General features: G+C 38.3%; 1 protein-coding gene across 1 annotated transcript in view; it reads right to left on the bottom strand.

Moving 5' to 3' along the window:
• The window catches only part of MYOM1 (myomesin 1), a 146,811-nt gene that overhangs the window by 115,655 nt on the left and 9,413 nt on the right, over positions 1–21,743 (bottom strand). The gene's annotated exons all lie outside the window — the stretch shown is intronic.

Here is a 21,743-nt window from a genome sequence, read left to right as displayed (position 1 = left end):
CCACACCCGGCTAATTTTTTTGATTTATTGTAGAGCTGAGGTCTCGCCAAGTTGCCCAGGGGGGTCTCGAACCCACAGGCTCAGGCAATCCACTCACTTCAGCCTCCCAAAGTGTAGGATTACAGGCTGAGCCACCGAGCCCGGCGCCAATCCCTTTCTTACAATATTATGATAAATGTTCAGGGTCCATATACTTTGTTAGTGTATGTTTGAAATTTAGGCAGCCTGCATAAATGGTTTTGATACAGTGTACATTAAAATCCTTTTAGGGGATTGTTAAAAATGCACACTTCCCTGGACAAGATGCAGGAACACCTTCAGCATCTTGTCCAGGGAAGTGTGTTCACACTTTGAGACCTCTGTGTACTGTACTGTGTACTGTAGGCAGACTCCTGCATTTGAAGGAACACTGGGCTCGTCCAACAATAGAGATGATAATATTTTATATGAACTCAGTGTCAAGGGACTCAGAGATTTACAGGGGTGTGATAACCCTTTGGTCAGTTCTTTCTTCCTATGCACACTGGTGCAAATGTACACTTGGAGATAGCGTTCTAATAAATCAAAACATTTACTAGAGAGGTGGAAAACATGAGAGCAGAGATTGCAGAGAAAAAGGATGAACAAAACAAAAAGTATAGGCTTAATCTTTGTAGTTCTTGAATGAAATGAAATGCATTTTCAAATAAGCAATAAAATTTGGCATAAACTCCAGGAGTTCAAGGACTCTCTGAATTCAATCCGTGGACTCAGGGTTAAAATCCTCCGGTCTACAGGGTGAGGAAAGATAATAATAGGGGTCTGTCTGGGAATTCTCTGTACTAACCTTATACTAGTTCTATACTTTTGAAACTATCCTAAAAGAAAACGTTAGTATTTTTTAAAAGCCCCAGGCTAGAGAATATTTGAAGAGAAGGTGTGTGTGAATGGTGTGGGATGGGAAAGTCAAGTTGCCCAGTTAAAACAGAAAACCTTCCAAACCATTCCAGACCTTGACCATTTCCCAATCTTTGAAAGTCATTTGGAAAAGCCAACGGGATCACCTAATTTAAAAGCAGAAGACAGGCCAAACAAATACGTCGTACAAATGGAGGTATAATGATGCAAGAAAACAAATAACACAAAACAGTAAGGACTTGGAGGAAGTGCGGTGCTCAGGGGCTACAGGTCTGGGGGCGCAGAGTAGGCAAGGCCTTTAATCCTCTGGGAAGACTGCATGGAAATGGCCAACCTCTTTCTTCCCCACTACCCATGCCCTCCCTCAGGGGAGAAAATCTAGCTCTTTTTCTACGATCAGCATTAAAACTAAAGGTTAGAACTCTGAATTCAAGCTTGTGGTTTGGTTACCAATTGGAAGCCAGAGTGAAATTTGTTCCTGGCTGGCTGTTCTAGGCAGCAGCAAAACGACTGCATTCTATACCCACAGCGGATCACAGAGTACAGGCTGTGCTCACACAGATCTAAGTTTAAAGTGGCAATTTCTTTCACCCTTTATTCCATTACTATACAGAATGAAATTAATTATGGGACTTAAGAGTTTCACTTTCTTTCTCCATTTCTAAAACAGCTAGATTTTCTTTTTTTTTTTTCATTTTTTGTCCAGTCTTCCCTGTCTCATATTACTTTAGAACAGACGATTTTCTAATTTCTCTTCTGTTTTTGCTTTTCTCTTTATTTTCATCCTAGTTTCTACAGTAATAGTCTGAGTTCATATTTTTCAACATTTATTTACATCAAAATAGCTAAGATTTGTCTTTTTTTTTCTTTGAGTTGGAGTCTCACTCCATCGCCCAGGCTAGAGTGCACTGGCATGCTCACAGCCACCCCAGCGTCGACCCGCTGGGCTCGACCTCAGCCTTCCTAGCAGCCAGAACTACAGGTGTGCACTACCATGCCCAGATAATTTTTGATTAATTGTAGAGACGAGGTCTCGCCAATTTGCCCGGGCTGGTCTTGAACCCGTGGGCTCAGGTAATCCACTCTCCTCGGCCTCCCAAAGTGCTGAGCCACTGAGCCCAGCTGATTTGCCTTTTTTTAAATCATACTATTTCTTTTTTTCATTATCCTTTAAGACAAATCTTTAAAATAATTCATGAATTACATAGAACACGCCAGAATTTGGGTTTTTTTGTTTTTCAATTTTTATTCTGAGATAGGGTCTCACTCTGTTGCCCAGGCTGGAGTGCCATGTAGCAACTGATTCTTAATAGTTGAACTTGGCCAGATGTTTAATAGCGAACTTGGTTCACACCAATAATCCCAGCACTTAAAGAGGGCAGGGCAGGAGGATCACTTGAGGCCAGGAGTTCGAGACCAGTCTGGGCAACTTAGTGAGACCTCATTTCTATTTTTAAAAAAAATTAGCCTGGCATAGTGGTACATGCCTATCATCCTAGTTACTTAGGAGACTGAGGCAGCTTGAGCCCAGGAGTTCAAGGCTGCAGTGAACCATGGTCATGCCACAGCACTCCAGCCTTGGTTGCAGAGCGAGACTCTGTCTCTCAAAAAAAAGTTGAACTTTATGCTAATGATTCATGGTATTTTCATAAGCTTCCACTTCATATTTCCTCTGGAACAAACTGCTTCATAAAAAGCATCATAATGTTGTATATTATATAGCATTATTTAGAAAACGGAAGATCACCTTTATTATACTCTCTAAAATTTCTTTAAGCTTTTGATTTACAATTTCAAAAAGTGTGTGCAAATGATTAGACGTCAAAATACTATGGGAACAGATGATTTAGTAATGCTAAGTCATTTACTGAAGCTCTCAAACAAAACTAAGTCAGAGAAACACAAACTTTTAAGGAAATGATTGTGACTGTGTAATAACATAATTAATTGAAGAAAAACCATCAATAGTCTGTTTTGTCAAGATCCATAAATCCTGAAGTCCAACATCTTGCTCTATCAAATTTTAAAGTTGATTAATGTTTTCAGGGGAGTTAAATAAAATATGTAAACTGCCAGGGGAGGGAGGGGACGGGACTGGCAGTAGTAGGAAACTGCCAGGGGATGGAGAGGCACACTTTATCAATGTCAGCAGCACCACAGAGAAGAGATATAGCCAAGGTAAAGAAAGTGCTCTCTGGAAATATTCCAGGAATTCAGAACTAGGCTTACATCTGCATCTAATTCAAATACCAAACAGAAGAAAGTTACCTGCATAATGATCATTTGTATACCTAACCCTGAATTGTACCCCACATATTTAAAATTTAAAAATTTTTTTAAAAATTAAAGGTAAAAATAAATAAATAAATAAAACATTTTAAGATTTTAAATTTCTTTGAATTTAAATTACAAAACTAATAAGGGTTTACTAACCTCTTGAACTTTTAGTGTATTTAAATTTTGAAGAGTCTTCTGTCCAATAATTTGACTTTTCAGTAGACACAGTTTAGTGATATGTATGGATCTATGTAGGTCTTTTACCTATTAAAATTATACATAGTGTTCTTTATCACTCAGCTTAAATCTTGAAGCCTTTTGAATTTCTATTTAAGAAGGCAATCAAACGGGGCAATAGATAAGGGCTGATTGTGTGTGTACACATGCCTCCATGCACCTGTAACTGCATCTAGGTAAATCTTTTTGTACTCTGTTACTAATTGTACTATGTCCTTGTTAATATGTCTACAGTTAACAAATTTTAAATAAATATCCTCGTGTGTATAGCATTATCATCTGTGACCAGCAATACCACAGAGCAGAGATACAGCCAAGGTAAAGATAGTACTCTCTGGAAATATTCCAGGAATTCAGAAATAGGCTTTCAACTGCATCTAATTAAAATACTAAACAGAAAATATTATAACCCTCTGCTCATGAGATGTCATAATAATGCTTAATCAGAAAAGCAAGAACAAAACCATTTACAGAATCCCAGAGCTGGGAGAGAGCTCAGGGATATTTATGCCAGGCCCTTGACTTTACAGATATGGAAACCAAAGCCTAGAGAGTCTTTGTAATTCACCCATGTTCACACAGTGAGTTGAGTTGGTGGCTGAACTGGGACCAGCATCCATCTCCTCTCAATTTTCAGTTTAGTGTTCTTTTCAATACACCAGTGGGCTCCAACTTTTGTGACTGGGTATTCTTAATTAGAAAATATTCGGGGCATGCCACCTATATATGCTTACTTATTATAAGTTCTAACCCTATACCACTGTATAAACATTTTCACTTAATGAAACATTCAATCAACAGAAAAAATTTAAAGACCACATTCGATTTTAAAAAGTGCTATATTTCTTCCTACACCTCCATGGCTTACCTCTATGGACTCCCCACCTTGGAGTCCATAACACTATGGTATACTGTCCTTAATGACTCTGATGTTGAGTTGCTATTCCTAAATAGTCCAGCCAAAAGTAAAGCATTAAAAAAATGCATTAAACCGCGCTACCTCTTTCAGGTCCCCTCCCACTGTGGGAGATTTTCTGTCTTCTTAATAAATCCTACTTTAAAAAAAAAAAAATGCATTAGACTTTATATGAAGTGAAATGCTGGTCTCTTAAAGTTAGGTGTTCAGAACACCATATAATTTTGGGAAATGTTTCCAGGTCCCTAGAATAAATATATTTATTCATATTTATGTTAAGTATAGATCTGCTTAATGACTATGTTACTTTCTGAAGATATTGCGACAGCCTATCAGCATGTTTCAGAAAAAGGATGCACTGTGGGCACTGTCTTTGCTGACTGTGCTTGCAAAACCAGCCTCACCCATCCTTACACACTCATGGATATACTGCATTATTGGTTTCTCTGTCTTTCCCACTGCCTGTGCTACTCAAAAGATATAAGACCATCATCTTGAGAGGACAACAATAGATTTAGGTTAAGAGCATGCTATTGAGAGACCCAAGAAACCAAGAAACTTATTTGCTGTAAAAGTAGCATTTAGTTCACTATGTTTCATATATCCCCACCTCATGTTTACTATATATTTTGTGTATTCCTACCTCATGTATTTTATGAAATCTTAGTACTTTAAATCCTACCTCAGACCCCGTAGAATTAGGCATATGTCGGGTTTGAAGCAGTGTTTGTATTTAGAATCCTTGGGTTAAGCATTGTCAACCCCAAACCAGTAGGCTAACTTATGCTTTTACAACGGGATGTAAAGGATAAAGCGATAAGCCTCTTTCAAACATTCCTACAAGGTGGCACCAGACTTAGAGAAGCCACCTCCTCTCTAGGTGGGCTTTATCACCGGTTTATATCTCAGTGATAATTTACACGCAGTGGCTATGTAAACCTGCAGGGAACAAAGACCTTTATAAAAGTAACCGCCTTGCTATAATAAGCTTGCTATTATAAATTCCCAGAATTAGTATATGATTTTCTACCCCACATTCACTGTATGTGTTAAGTTTGGCTTTTGTTGTCCCATAATGACTATGTTATGTTGTGTAAAGGTTAAGCAAACAAGCTTTCCTAAGTAAGCCTTGGGCTGGATCGGTAAACTAAAAGGGCTAATGTAACCCTTTGTCTGCCGGCTCAGGTTACTTCATAAGCAGAGACTGTATGGACCTAACTTATCTAACATTTCACTCGACCCATTACGTGGGTTTCTGTCAATCACGGGCAGCACCCACCAATACCAAGTATTCCCGTACCCATTAGGAGAAATTACCCAATCATGTAAAATCAAGTTTGGAGTTCTTTCCCCTCCCTCTGTAATTGTGCATAAAAACTGCTTGCCATTGTGAATCGGGGCTCTGGTCCCTGAAGCTGCTGCTTCGGGCGGGAGCCCAGACTCGAGCCTGAATAAAGACCCTCGTGTGTTTGCATCGGAGCTGGCTCCTTGTGGTCTCTATATCTCTCTCATTAGAGTCCCGGGTTCAACAATCTTTATATCCTCAGTACTGTGTCCAGTGTTTGACACTGCTCCATAAATGTTTATTGAATGAAGTGAAATCAATATTTATTCTCCCGCAATCAGACCCTAACTCAGTGATTCTCAATCCTGGTTACACATCACAATCAGCTGACAAGCTATTAGATATTAGAGATGACTGATATAGGCCCGGTGTGGTGGTTCAAGCCTGCAATCCCAGCACTTTAGGAGGCTGAGGTGAGAAGATTGCTTAAGCCCAGGAGTTCGAGACCAGCAAGACCCCGACCCTACAAAATAAATCAAGAAAATTAGTCGGGCATGGTGGTACATGCCAGCTGATTGGGAGGCTGAGGCAGAAGGATCTCATGAGCTCATTACTAGTTAAGACTGTGGTACCCTGTGATCGTACCACTGCACTCCAGCCTGGGTGACAGAGTGAGATCCCGACTCAAAAATAAAAATAAATAAAAATTTAAAAATAACTGATGCAGAGGCAGGATGTTCAGTATGCTGGAGTGAGTAGTTTACCAGTTCCTCTCCCCAAAAAGCAATAATATGGAATACCTTGTCAAAAACAACCCAATCAGGGCTCTGAAAATCAACTCAAGGCATACACTATGCTGCAAAACAGTTATTCATTGAAAAAACAAAACTACTGAACTTCATGTATGAGTAGTAGGAGTCCGTGTGGCATTCCTACCTAGGCCTCTCCCATCCTCCACCTGTAGCTCAGTCCATAAAGTAGTTCTGCCAACATGGGGAAAAGCGCAAAAAGGAGTGCTCGCTGCCAGAGAAGGCAGACTTGATTTGGGGCAGAACGTGATGAAATCTCACATCTAGCAGCATGGCGAATAACAGTGGCAATATAGGTGGCATGCAGACAAGGGAAGCCCAGCAGCTCAGCTAGCCTAAGGTTGAGATTATGGCAAGCAGCAGTTTGGCAGATCAATCAGAAATGTATTTGGAAAATAAGATCATCGTAGAGAACCTTCATAGCTCTCCATATGTATCTGTGTAGGAAAAACTGGAGACAGCCAAGTTTTCCACACATTATTGGCTGACTGTAAGCTTGTGCACACGTACATAGGAAACGCAAGAAAGCCGAGTCAGGCAAAGCCAAGACTTAAAAATTACCAGCACTCTAACTGTGCGCCCCCAACACATACACAGATTTACTGCCAGAGAGTGGAAGCTCAAACTCTCTTGAGATGTTTGGGCACAATATCTGACCATTCATTGGCTGCCCATTAATCTATGCAAACACAATGTGATGTCTAAGAATTAAGGCTTTAAAATGAGAACAAGAACTTAAAAAACAAAGCAAACCTGAGCGGAGACACCAGCAGCCACACGGAGCTGGGTAAAGAGATTCTATAGATGTGTCCTTGCAAGTTATTAAACAAAACCAAAATATGGCAACAACATACTTGGGGGAATTAAGAATCCAAAACTGCAACAATAGATGATTATCTGACATGTTTCATTTTTAGCAACAGCAACAAAATCATAAGACATGCCAAGAAACAGTAAAGTGTGATCTATACTAACAGAAAAAAACAGTGAACAAAGATCATCTCTGGGTGGTTCTTCATGTTGGATTTAGCAAAGACTTCTAAGTAGCAATTATACATATGTTCAGAGACTAAAGGAAACCATGTTTAAAGAGTCCAAGGACACCAAGCACAGTGGCTCCTACCAGAAATCCAAGCATTTTGAGAAGCAAAGGCAGAAGGATTGCTTGATTCCAGGAGTTTAAGAGCAACCTGCGCAACATAGTAAGACCTCACCTTTACAAAAAAATCAAAAATTTAACCAGGCGTGGTGGTGTCCACCTGTAGTCCCCGTTACTTGGGAAGCTGAAGCAGAAGGACTGCCTGAGCCCAGGAAGTCAAGGCTACAGTGAACTGTGATCAGGCCAGAGTGAGACTCTGACTGAAAAAAAAAAAAGTTAAAGGAATATATTACAACAATGACTCAACAAGTAGAAAATGTCAACAAAGAGATAGAAATTATAAAATAGAATCAAACAGACACCCTGTAAAAGTACAATAACAATAAAAGTATAGTGATAATAACATTTCTTAGACAGACTCAATAGCAGCTTTTAGATAGAAGAAGAATCAGTGAACTTAAAGATATAAATTATCCCATCTAAAAAAAAAAAACAGATAAAAGTATGAAGAGACCTGTGGACAATGTCAGACATACAGTGCATGTCATATATTGATATGAATAATGGTGTGCAAGAAAGAGAAGAGAGAGAAAAAGAGCAGGAAAATATATTTAAAGCAATAATAACCTAAAACTTCCCAAGTTGGATGAAAAATATTAATCTATGAATCCAAGATGCACAACAAACTCAAGCAGGATACACAGAAAGAGATGTACAGATCTAAACTGCTTAAAGCCAAAGCCAGAGAAAAACCTTGAAAGCAGCAAAGAGAAAAATGACTCACCACATACAGGGGCACAATAGTACTATTAATGGCTGACTTCTCATCAGGAAAAATACATGCCAGAAGGCACTGACATGACATACTTAAGTACTTAAAAAATGTCAATCAAGCATTCTGTATCCAATAAACTATCCTTCAAAACTGAAGCTGAAATAAAGATATCCCCAGACAAAGACTGAATTCATTGCTAGCAGACTTGCTTTACAAGAAATGATACATGACATCCCTTAGGCTGAAAGGAAATTACATCAGATAGTAATCTGAACCCATACAAAAAACTGAAGAGCACCAAAATGTAAATTGGGTACATACAAAACACACACACACACACACACACACACACACACACACACACACACATGAGCGCGTGCGTATACATTTGCATATGTATATACACGTGTATTTATCTTCTCTTGAATTCTTTAAAAGACATGAGATTGCATAGAATGTTTACCGCACTGCATTGTTGGATTTATAGCATACATAGTTATAATATATATGACAATAGTACAAAGGGAGGGATATATTAGAGCAAAGTTCCTATGTGATCTAGAATTAAGTGAGGAAAGTCTAAAGTCGAGAGTGAGCCGGGCTCGGTGGCTCAGCCTGTAATCCCGTGCCTTTGGGAGGCTGAGGTGAGTGGATTGCCTGAGCCCGCGGGTTCGAGACCCACCTGGGCAGCGAGACCTCATCTCTACAATAAATCAAAAAATTAGCCGGGCGTGGTAGCGCGCGCCTGTAATTCCGGCTACTCGGAAGGCTGAGGTGGAAGGATCGCCGGAGCCCAACGGGTCGAGGCTGCGGTGGCCGGGAGCGGCTACTGCGCTCCAGTTTGGGCGACAGAGCGAGACTCCAACTCAAAAAATAAATAAATAAATAAATAAAGTAGAGAGTGATAAGTTAATATGTATGATTCCTAAAGCAATCCCAAGGAAAATAACTCAATGAATATAGTCAAGAACCAAAAGAATTGCAACGGTACACTAAAAATATCAATTTAATGCAAAACAGGGCAGTAAAGGAGGAACAAAGGAACAAAAGAGTTGTAAAATATACTGAAAAAAAGTGGCAGACATAGATCTAACTATACCAATAATGTTTAAAAATGTGATTGGAGCAAAAAGTCCAAGGAACAGGCAGAGGTTGTCAGATTGGATGGGGAAAAATCCAATTAATCAAATTATATGCCACCACAAGAGGCATAATCTAAATTAAAAGATATATAAGTATTGAAGTAAAAGGATGAAAAAGATATACCCTGTGAATTGTAACCATAAGGAGCTGAAATGGCTATATTAGTGTCAAACAAAATACACTTTAAGTCAAGTAATATCATTAGCAATAAAGAGGGACATTTCATAATGATAAAAGGGTCAATTCTTCAAAACAACATAATAATTATGAATGTATATGCACCTAACAAAAGAGCCCCAAAATACACGAGACAAAAATGACAACTGAATGAAGAAATAAAAAATTGAAAAATAATAGTTAGAGACTTCAATATTCCACTCTCAATAACTGAGACTACACAAAAAATCAGCAAGGACACAGGAAACTTGAATAACACTATCAATCAACTTGACCTAACTGACCTTTCTAGAATACTTTACCCAATGACAACAGAGTATCTATTCTTTTCAACATTCTCAAGGAGAGTTTATATGTTAGTTCACAAAACAATCTCAATCAATTTAAAACAACTGGAATCACAGAAAATATATTCCCCGACAACAAAAGAATTAAACAAGAATCTACAATAGAAAGATATTTAGAAAATAATTTATTTAAAAAGAAATCACAAGGGAAATTCGAAAATATTTTGAATTACATAAAAAACAAAATCACAGCAAGGGATACAGGTAAAGCTGTGCTCAGAGCAAAGTTTATAGCTTTAAGTGTGTATATTAGTAAAGAAGAAAGATCTCAAATTAATAACTTAAGTTTCTACCATAAAAAGCTAGAAAAGAAATTAAACTAAACATAAAGCAAGCAGAAGGGAGATATAATGAAGAGTAGAGGGAAAAATCAAGGAAATAGAAAACAGAACAAATAGATAAAATCATGAAAAAAAAAGTTGGTTCACTGAAAAGATGAAGGAAATTGGTATGGCTTTCAGTAGATTGACCATGAATTAAAAAAGACATAAATGATTAAAATCAAAAATGAAAGAAGGGACATCATTATGAACTTTACAAAAATTAGGAGGCTCACGAGAAAATAGTGTACACACCTTTATGACAACAAATTAGATGACTTAGGTAAAATGGGAAAATTCCAAAAAAGACTCAAATTAGCATAACTAACTCAAGAAGAAATAAAAATATAAACAGACCAATAAAAAGTGAAGAACGTGAATTTATCATTTAAAGTTTTCCCACAATAAAAAGCTCATGCCCAAATGGCTTCACTGATAACTTCTATCAAATACTTAAAGAAACAATACCAATCATTTCCAAATTTTTTCAAAAATAGAGAAGAAAATACCGTCCAACTCATTCTATAAGATCAGTATGAGTTGATACCAAAACCAAACAAAGACATTATACTAAAAGAAAACTATAGACCAATAACTCTTATGAACATAGATGCAAAAATCTTTCACAAAATAGTAACAAACAGAATCTAGCAACAAATAAAACCAAGTGAAGATGATCCCAGAAATGCAAAGTTGATCTAACATTTGAAAATAAATTAGTGTAATATACCATATTAATAAAATAAAGAAAAACTACATTATCATCTCAATAGATGTAGAAAAAGCATTTGACAAAATTCAGCACTTTTTCATATTAAAAATTCTCAACAAAGTAGGAATAAAAGGGAACTAACTTCCTAACCTGATGAAGACCATCTGTGAAAAATCTACAGCTAATACCTTATTTAATGGTAAAAAAACAAATACTTTTCTTCTAAGATTAAAACAAGGCAATGATATCTGCTCTTGCTACTTCTATTCAATATTGTCCTGTAGGTTCTAGTCAGGGTAATTAATTAAAAATAATAATTGAAATGAAGTCCTCCTATAATCCTGTATATGAGAAAATCCTAAGGAATACACACACTAATAAATGGGTTCAGCAAGGTCATAGGATACAAAATCAAAACACAAAAATCAATTATACTTCTATATACTAACAATTAATAATCCAAAAACTGGCCGGGCACAGTGGCTCAGCCTGTAATCCCAGCATTTTGGGAGGCTGAAGGCAAGAAGATTGCCTGAGCTCACGGGTTCGAGACCAGCCTGGGCAATTTGGTGAGACCTTGTCTCTACAATAAATCACAAAAAAAACTAGCTGGACCTGGTGGCGTGCTACTTGGAAGGCTGAGGCGGAAGGATCGCCTAAGTCCAGCAGGTGGAGGCTACAGTGGCCAGGAGTGTGCTGCTGCACTCCAGCCTGGGCGACAAGAGTGAGACTTCAATTCAAATTTAAAAAATCAAAAAACTAAGACAACTTAGCCAGACACAATGGCTCATGCCTGTAATCTCAACACTTCGAGCTCCAGCAGAGGCAGGAGGATCACTGAAGCCCATAAGTTCAAGACCAGTCTGGGCAACACAGTGAGACCTCGTCTCTACAGAAAAATTAAAAATTAGCCAGGTGCGATGGTGCATGCCTATTATCCCAGCTACTTGACTCAGAGAGTCTGACCCATGAAGATCACTTAAGCCCAGGAGTTGGAGACTGAAGTGAGCCATGATCACGCCACCGCACTCCAGCCTGGGCAACAACAAAATGAGACCTTGACTAAAAAAAAAAAAAATTAAAATTAAAACAACTCCACTCACAACAGCATCAAAAAGAATAAAACACTTAAGAATAGAGCCAGGCTCGGTGGCTCAACCTGTAATCCTACGCCTTTGGGAGGCTGAGGTGAGTGGATTGCCTGAGCCCGCGGGTTCGAGACTCGCCTGGGCAACTTGGCGAGACCTCATCTCTACAATAAATCAAAAAATTAGCTGAGCATGGTAGCGCGTGCCTGTAGTTCCAGCTACTTGGAAGGCTGAGGCGGAAGGATCACCGGAACCCAGCAGGTCGAGGCTGTGGTGGCCGGAAGTGGCCACTGCACTCCAGTCTGGGCAACAGAGTGAGACTCCAACTCAAAAAAAAAAAAAACTTAAGAATAAATTTAACAAAGAAGCATAACACTTGTATGCTGGAAATTACAAAACATTATTATAAGTGAAAGAAGATCTAGTTAAATATTGTATGTTCATGGATTGGATGGAAGACTGAACATTGTTAAAATGGCACATTTTTCAAAATTGATCTACAGATTCAGCATGATCCTTACTAAAATCCCAGTGACTTTTTTTTGTAGAAATTGACAAGGTGATTATAAAATTTATATGGAAATATAAAGGAACTATATTGGCAAAAAAAGTTGTAAATAAAATCTAAGTTTGAGGATTACCAATATCAAAATTTTTTATGAAACAACAGTAACAGTGTGGTACTGACAAAAGGACAGGCATATAGATTAATGAAACAGAATTGACAGTCCAGAAATAAGCTCTTATATTTGTGGTTAATTGATTTTTGATAATGGTATCAAGAAATTTAATGGGGGAAAAGATCATCTTTTTAATAAATGGTGCTGTGGAAATTTCACTGTATATACATGTGTGAAATGATAAATTTAGAACTTTACTCAACATCACACACAAAAATTAATACTAGATATAAGAGCTAAAATGATAAAAACTCTTAGAAGAAAAGGTAAGAGAAACTCTCTAAGGTGTTGACTTAGCCAGAAAGTTAAGATACCAAAAGCATGATTCAAAAAGTAAAAGTTGATGAATTGAACTTCATTGAAATTAAAAAGTTGTGATCTTTGAAAGACACTTTGGTGAAAAGGATGAAAAGACAAGGCACAGATTTGGAGAAAATATTTGCAAACATATCTGATAAAGAACTTGTATTCAGCTATTTAAATAACTACAACAGCTCAATAGTAACAAGAAAAAATCCAGTTAAAAATGGGCAAAAGATTTGAATAGGTATTTCACCAAAGAAGATACACCAATTAATCTATCAACAAAATTAGTCATTAAGTACAAATCAAAACCACAAGACTCCACTACATATCCACCATAATGGCTTCAATAAAAAGAAAATAATAAATATTAGCAAGGATGTGGACAAACTAGAATCCTCATAAATTGCTGTGGGAATATAAAATGGTGCAGTCACTTTGGAAAACAGCTGAGTGGTTTTTATAAAGTTAAACATAAACTTAGCATTCAACCTGGCTAATACTTTACTTTTTTATTTTATTTTATGTTATTATAGATACGAAGTCTCGCTCTGTTGCCCAAGGTGGTCTTGAACTCCTGGGCTCAAGCAATCCCCTCACTTCCGCCTCCCAAAGTCCTGGGCTTACAGGCGTGAGCCATCACACCCGCCCCAGCTAGCACTTTAGAAAGCGCAAGAGAAGCTTGATTTCAAACATTATTAAACAATCACCTTTCAGACTGAAACTTTCACAGGTTTATTTCTTAACTTTCTGTAGCAATTTTATTTATTCAACAAAAAACTTACTGAGCATCAACTGTGTGCAAAAATACTGTGCTTGACACTGGAGTGGAAGTAGGAAATGAAGATAAATGTACAACCTTGTTTTCTGAGAGCTTTCCAGTCTAGTAAGGCAGTAAATGTATTGTGCCAATCAAAAAAGAAAAGATGGAAGAATGAAAAAAAAAGAAAAGACAGACAAATAAGCAGAAAGACCAGTGCAAACAAAATTTGATTTCTTGGGTTTGAGAGGACATTTCGGTCTGAAGTTATGAGAAAATCGCTCATGGAAGATGAGTAGGACATCCCAGGATAACAGAGAGGTATATGCAAAAACTTAAAAATAAAAGCTCTGTTTTTACTGCTGTCTTATCTCTATGTTGTCATTAGACTTTACTGAGTAGCCACAAAAGAGCTGAATTAATTTTTATTATCCTAACAGTGTTCCTTTAAAACTACATCTTTACATATAGGGGTATTTACAACCTAGGACTGTTGCATATACTCAAAATGCTCAGCTGTTTACAAGAGAGATAGAGGTTGTGGTTTTAATGAACTGTGTGTCAGCTTCTTCTCAGCTGCTTCTCTGCTGGCTGTCTTGGCTCCAGTGAGCCACTCCTTAGGGTTTCTGGTATCTGAAGTTCCATCTCTTTCATCTTCAGGACTCCATGGAGAGTCACTTGGAGTTTATGTTATCTTTTCTCCTTCTGCTTTTCTATTGGCCACAATTTCCCCTCTTTCAAAACTTGAAAAGCAATACTTTTCTTTGGAAGTTGTTTTGGATCTATTTTTGACTTAACATCTTTGTTTTGTGCTCCTCCTTTGCCAGGGCATCCTGTTTGCCTCAACACCTTCTACTGACTTTTTATTTCTGTTTTCTGATCTTGACAGTGTGGAGCTTTCAGGAGAACATCAAAGTTAGTGGGCAAGTAGGAAGCTGAAAAGAGTCTTTTTTTTTTTTTTTTTTTTTTGCTAATACACTTTGCAGAAAAACATTTTTTTAGTTGGATCAACATCACCCTTGAAATTCACTGGCATGTAGTGTCATAATAAACAAGCATCCCTTAGCTATTCTTTTTTATTATTTACCTTACACTTATCTATTTTTTTCTCTTCATTTTACTCTCTCAGCCATATAAATATCTCGTTTTAACTACTTAAATAGGAATATAACCACATTTATTTATTGCATTACTTTTTCCATGGTTTAAATTTCCACTGACAGGTAATATTTTACTCTCCTTTTCAGTAACTTTTCACAGTTGACATATAGCCATGATCTAAAAGCAAATGTCATGGGGGCCTGAGACACTTCTTAACATGCATGTAGAACAGTCGTATGTTCTAGAAAAGGCAGATGGGTAAAACACTGGGAGATTTAAATCTCTTATGGTTCATATCTATATATATCCTTCAGTTTTTGTCCATTTATGACGATTTAAGGAATTAATTTAACCAAACTAGATTATAGTCCATTTAGAATATGGCCTATATTTCCTATATATTATCATAAACAAAACACTTGACAACAGTATCAGGAGATATCTTATGCAGTCTAAGGTTGTCTCGTTGTGGACTGAATTGTCCACAGTTTGTAAAAGTTAGTCTTATTATTTACAAAGCAACCCAGATACTCACACCGCACCCCACACTGGGGATGGTTACTGGATTGACTAGACATTGCATGAAAGTTACTTTACTCATTTGAGGTGCTCTTGTTTTCTATGTCATCTAAAAAGACTGCTGTGGAAAAGCTCAAGCCTGTTGCAAAGGCTCCCTTGGGTTGCCAGAGTCCAGAGATCTCCATGGGGAAGGTTCCACTGCCTGGCCAACCGAAAAGTGATGACTTTGTGGAGGCCAAGGCCCTGTGGGGACAGAGCTCACATTTCACCTCTGAACACAGGCAGGTAACCAGTTTGCCCTTCCTCCACCTTGGGCTGACTCATTCTATTCCCACAGGACATACCTTTCTTCTCACAGCATGATTCACCTGCCTAGGGAAGATTAATGCCATTCCAGGGGTATCTGGTATCACCTAAACTTAATTTAAACTGCATAAGAGCCTGACAAATATTTTCAACGTAGAGCAAAACAGAGAAAGCAAAGAATGAATTGTGTTTTTCTGGGTCTCAGTCTATGTATCTGTGAAAGGACGGGCTTAAATTAGATAAACTTTGGGTAACTTCTTGCTTAACTTTGCATGGTTCTATGGTATAAATTGCCAGTTCTATGAAGCTGGTATTAGCAGGAGTGAGACTGCTGGCTCTCTGCACAGGCAAACCCTGTTTATGGCTGGGATCGGGAGGCTGATACCTGCAGAGGGTCACTCTCCCTGGATTTAGGACTGGTTTTTGGGATTCAGAATATAATTCATATGCCTTTTTAAAAAAAGTTTTAAAGCAAAGTTTATTAGAGAAAGAAGAGAGAAAAGAAAGGGAGACATGCTAGAGCTGGTACGGGCGAAAGAAACAGTCATTTGCCTTTTAAAAAAGTAATTCTGGGCCAGGCTCGCTGGCTTAGCCTGTAATCCCAGCACTTTGGGAGGCTGAGGTGAGTGGATTACCTGAGCCCATGGGTTTGAGACCAGCCCGGGAAACTTGGCAAGACCTCATCTCTACAATAAATAAAAAATTAGCCAGGTGTGGTAGTGTGAGCCTGTAGTTCCAATAACATGGAAGGCTGAGGCAGAAGGATCGCCGGAGGCCAGCAGGTCAACACTAGGGTGGCCATGAGCATGCCATTGCACTCCAGCCTGGGCAACAGAGTGAAACTCCAACTCAAAAAAAACAAAAAACAAAAAACTCTGGCTTTTCTGCTTTCACAGATTTTTCTTCTGACCTTCTATCATATGGGAAGTAATGTAACTCATCATTTTGTTGGTATTTAAATGCTGGAAGACAAATCCTAGGATATTTTGATTTATTTGTTTTTAGAGTTATGGGGTACAAGTGAGGATTTACTACATAAGTAGGTTGCATGCAGATGAGGCTTGGGCTTCTAGGTGGCCCTCTCTCCCCCCAATAACGGACCAGGTACCCATTGTGTTGCCATATGCTCCCCTCCCTCTTTCCTTCCTCCCACTTCCCTCCCTCTCTCCTCTGGCAGAGCTCCAATAACGGACCAGGTACCCATTGTGTTGCCATATGCTCCCCTCCCTCTTTCCTTCCTCCCACTTCCCTCCCTCTCTCCTCTGGCAGAGCTCAGTGTCTGCCGATCCCACCCTTGTGCTCGTGTGACTAGTGTTCAGGGCCTGCTTGTGAGTGAGAATGTGTGGTATTTGGTTCTTTGTTTCTGTGATAGTTTACTTAATATGATGGTTTCCAGCTGCATCCAAGTTGATGCAAAGGCCATGATTTTTTTCTTCTTTATGGCTGCATAATATTTCATCATGTATATGTACCGTATTTTCTTGATCCAGTCCACTTTCAAAGGCAATAGGGTTGGTTCCATGTTTTTGCTATTATGAATAGTTTGGCAATAAACATGTGTGTGCAGGTGTCTTTTTGGTAGAGCAATTTATGGTCCTCTGAGTCTATTCCTAGGAGAGGGATTGCTGAATCATATGGAAGCTCAATTTTTAGTTATTTTAGAAATTGCCACACTGCTTTCCACAGAGGTTAAACTAGCTTACATTCCCACCAACAGTGTAGAAGCGTCCCCTTTTCTCTGCAGTCACACCAGCAGTTGTTGCTTTTTGACTTATTAATGATAGCCATCCTTATTGGTGTTAGGTGGCATCTCATTGTAGTTTTGATTTGCATTTCTCTGATGATTAGTGAGGCTGGGAATTTGTTCATGTGTTTATTGGCTGCTTGTATGTCTTCCTTTGAGAAGTAGCTGTTCCTGTCCTTTGTCTACTTCTTAATGGCAAATTCCAGAATAGTTTACTGAGTTTTGCTACCCCAGAACTGTGGTGTTTTTCCCTTATATATAATCATTAAACTTTTATTTAGATAAGAGATGATAAGATCATTTCTAGAGGGAAAAAAGGTAAGTATACCAAACCTTGATATATCAACAACTTTCTCAGCAAACTTCATTTCCCCTAAGTTTATTGGCTCAATTTTTTTTGTAATTCAGATTTAGCCACTTCAATCTACAGATGAACTTGAATCTCCATATAATTATGGTTATTTGAAGGTACTTTTCTTACTAAACACCAGAAAAACACTAACAGAATAAGGCATTTCTTAAACATAACATGAGATTTCTGAAAATGGAGAATAAATAAATGGTTTTACCATCATCACACTGCCTACAGAATGTCTCGGAAGACTCACTGTATGTTTAAAAAAGTTTACACGGGTCTTTCTCAGCCTAGAAACTCCATGGCTAAGGGTGCTGAGGAGCTCTATGAAAAATTGGATAGAATAATTTAGCCATAACTAACACATCCACAAATCTGGTCACTGCTCATCACACCCTCTCTTGCTGCACTTCTGGCCCTGGCTGGACCACAACATTAGCCTCCTATCAAGACAGCTGACTTCTACTTTTATGCCATAGTCTACTCTCCACACAACAGCCACAAGGATCCCATTACAATTTAAGTCAGATCATGTCACCCCTTTGCTCAATACTGTCACAGCTCCCCCCTTTAACTCAGAATAAAAATTCCCTTGAATGGCCCACAAGGCCTTCATGATTGGTCCTGTCCTGTCCCTTACCTTTCTGACATCTCCACCTACATGTCTGTCACTCTTCTATTACCTCACACTGGCCTCCATGGTGGTCCTTGCTCTAAGGCATTGTTCTGGCTGTTCCTGATGCATGGTCTCCCTCTCTCCCCGATAACCTCACAGCTAACTTCCACTGCTACTTCATGTCTTCACTCAGTTGTCATCTTTTCAATGAGGCCTGACCGCCCTCGTGAAAATTCCAACTGGCACCCCTGCCCAACATACCCAATCTCTCTCTCTCTCTCTCTTACTGTTTTTTATTACTTCCATAATACGCATTACCTTTTGGCATAATATACTATTTGATTCAAGATAAGTCAATATAATATACTCAGTAAATTATCCCAAGCACCTAGAGCAGTGCTTAGCACCCAGGAAGTACTTAGCCAATATTTATTGAATGGATGAAAAATAATGCCTAAACTCATGAGTGTTCCCTGTGTGCCGCCACTACACTAAATATCTTACATGATTATCTCTTTTAGTCCTCACAGCATAAGGGACAATCACCTTCCTCATCGTAGAAAAATGAATATGTAGAAAATCCAGAGCCAATAGCTGAGCACACAAAAATATCCATAAGCCAGTAGATTTCTTTTGACAGTATAGTGGGGTGGAAAATGGAATGAGTTTTCAGGTCCCCCACCCCTCCAGTGCCTGCTGTGTTTGGTGGTCTCTATTTTTAGCATTGGTATCTTTCTTCTGAGTTAGAACTGGTTTGACTGTTAGCATGCAAACTCTAGTAGTTTCAAAAGAAGTTATCATCTGGGCAACATGCAGGAGGAGTTCATCAGTGTGACACGAGTGTAGGTGAGGGGCATAATTTAAAGTTAGAGTGCCCTGGAAAAGTCATGCAAGCCTCAGTGCTCTCATCTGCAAACCAGTATCTCTTAGAGTCCTTCATAAATTTTTGTGTTTGATTTTAAATGGCAGGTCAAAGCATGTGTAAGCTCTTGGGTCTGGTATCTGTGAACACTCCTTTAACTTTCTTAGAATTTGTGCCCCTCCATCTACTGTTCCCTGCTCTAAATCTTGGTTATTTGTATGCTCAGTAGTTTTTCTGCATGAAGGGAAAATTAAAGAAAGGATAATGCAAACTATGCATCAATGCTTCAGGGAAAGTCCAGTGGCAGTGTGGTCAAGGGGAGATTCTGACTATTGCTGGCATTGGGTACCTGTACAAAGGGTGGGGACTTGGGTAGGACAGGGATTCAAATCATTACTCTGCTACTTAGTGTAATGGCAAAAAAAAAAAAAAAATATATATATATATATATATATATATCATTTAACTCCTTGGTCTCCAATTTCCTCATTTGTAAAATGAAGACCAAAATGTCTACTTCTCAGGGTTGTTGTAAAGACTCAGTGGTACAGAAGATGCAATGCTAAATTGCATCATATGGGCTGATTATCAACTGCTTAGAATAAGACAAATGTCTACCAATTACCACAGAGGATTGAGGGACAACTCTAAATCTTCCCATCATCCGAGAAATCTGCTGTGTTGTTCTCTGGTTTTTGAAAGTTATCCATTCCTGTTTATCAAGTATAACAAAATACTTGATATGTGTGATATCTTAATGTATAATCCTGCTTACTCCCAAGAATGGAAGGTACCATACTTTCCATAATACCACATTCTCTGTAAACATCTGCCTTATTTTATACTTCTTATAATACTGGCATTAGGAAGATGCTAGATTGGTATTTATCTGTAGGCTTTCTGAGTGGTTCTGACATTTGTTGAGTCACGGAGTTCTCTGAGAATCTGATAAAAGTTACAGTTCCTCACTGGAGAAAAATTTCCATCTGCACATAATTTTGCATATAATCACATTGCCCAAGATTCTACTGAAAACCATTCTTGGATGGAGGTTAAGAACCTTTGCCTCTCACCTCTGCCTCCCAAAGTGCTGGGATTACAGGCATGAAGCACTGCACCTGGCCCTTTTCTCTGTTTCTTTCCCCATCTTTTCTCCTCATTCCTATTGATTTTGTTGTGTTCTTAATCTAATAAAATGGAAATATTTTTTTAAAAAACCTTGCCTAATAGTCATAAAGTGGTCATGAGTACCATTTTTTCCTTTAATCCCAATAATATTTGTTAATTACTGTTGGGAGCCAGCCGTGGAGGCCTGCCTGAGCGTTAGGGATCCAGGCAAGCTGCGGACCCTGAGACCACCAGGCTGGTTCAGGAGCTGAAGGCCCATTCCCTCCTCTTTTCCTTGTTGTTTAGCATTACCCACTGGTAGGGATTTTAACGATCTAAGCATGAAGTTCTGCGAATATGACAGGCATGGCTGACTCTAGGGATCCATTGTTCCCGCTTCTCACAGACTGCGGTTTCGGCTTTAAACTTAACACAGTTCAAACTCAGATCACATTTGGGAGCCTTATACGTGATACAAGCTTCTTTATAAGACTTAAAAATATATTTGTAGAATTGGTATATACATTTAGAGAGCTGTTTCCAGCATGAGATGGTTATCTAGGGTTACCAGAAATGGCCCAGCACGAACTTTGGGCTGGGCCACATTCCTAAGGGCCCAGGTCCATTTTGGGCTGGACTGCATTCTTTTAATACGGTTCTTTAGTTATAACTAGTGTAAGTTTTTTCTACTTATAATAGAAACTGAATTCATAGAAAATATTTTAGAATAGGTCATGCTGTGTCAGGGAATTATGTTAGTCCAAGCATGATCAAACATGATACCATAAAGTTTTATAAGAATACAACTAACTTTTGAAATTTCATTGCTCCCACCTTCTACTAATTGTGATTTTGGCTTTAGTACAATTACAGTTTGCATTTGGGTTTTATTTCAGAAGCTTTATTGCTGATGATCAGCCTTATATATCAGGATTAGGAATTAGAAACTTTTATAGAAATTAAGATAGATACATAGGATTTTTAGAATAGCCATTTTGTTAAGAGATCATAATTAATTGTTAGTGGAAATGGCCCAGTGTGATCTTTGAACTGGGCCATATTCTTTAGGTACTGGTCTGACCTATAATTAAGAGTTTTTTATAGTACAGGTAAAGTTAGCACAGAATAAGAAGGTATTAGGATTTAAGTCAGTCATTAGGTGTTGGGTATGCATAAGTTTTAGAAGTTATTGACTATTAGGATTTTATGATATTAAAACTGTTGTATTGCTTTTGAGGAACATAAACCAAACATAAGGAACAGTGAGATAATTTTGGGATTGTCCTTCCTCATGCTTGGGGAAAACGA

The sequence above is a fragment of the Carlito syrichta genome, unplaced genomic scaffold (assembly GCF_000164805.1).
Source record: "Carlito syrichta isolate Samal-C Ts95f unplaced genomic scaffold, Tarsius_syrichta-2.0.1 Scaffold317479, whole genome shotgun sequence".
Classification (NCBI taxonomy): domain Eukaryota; kingdom Metazoa; phylum Chordata; class Mammalia; order Primates; family Tarsiidae; genus Carlito; species Carlito syrichta.
The sequence above is the reverse complement of the archived record's forward strand: the minus strand, read 5'-3'. Positions and strand labels throughout refer to the sequence as shown.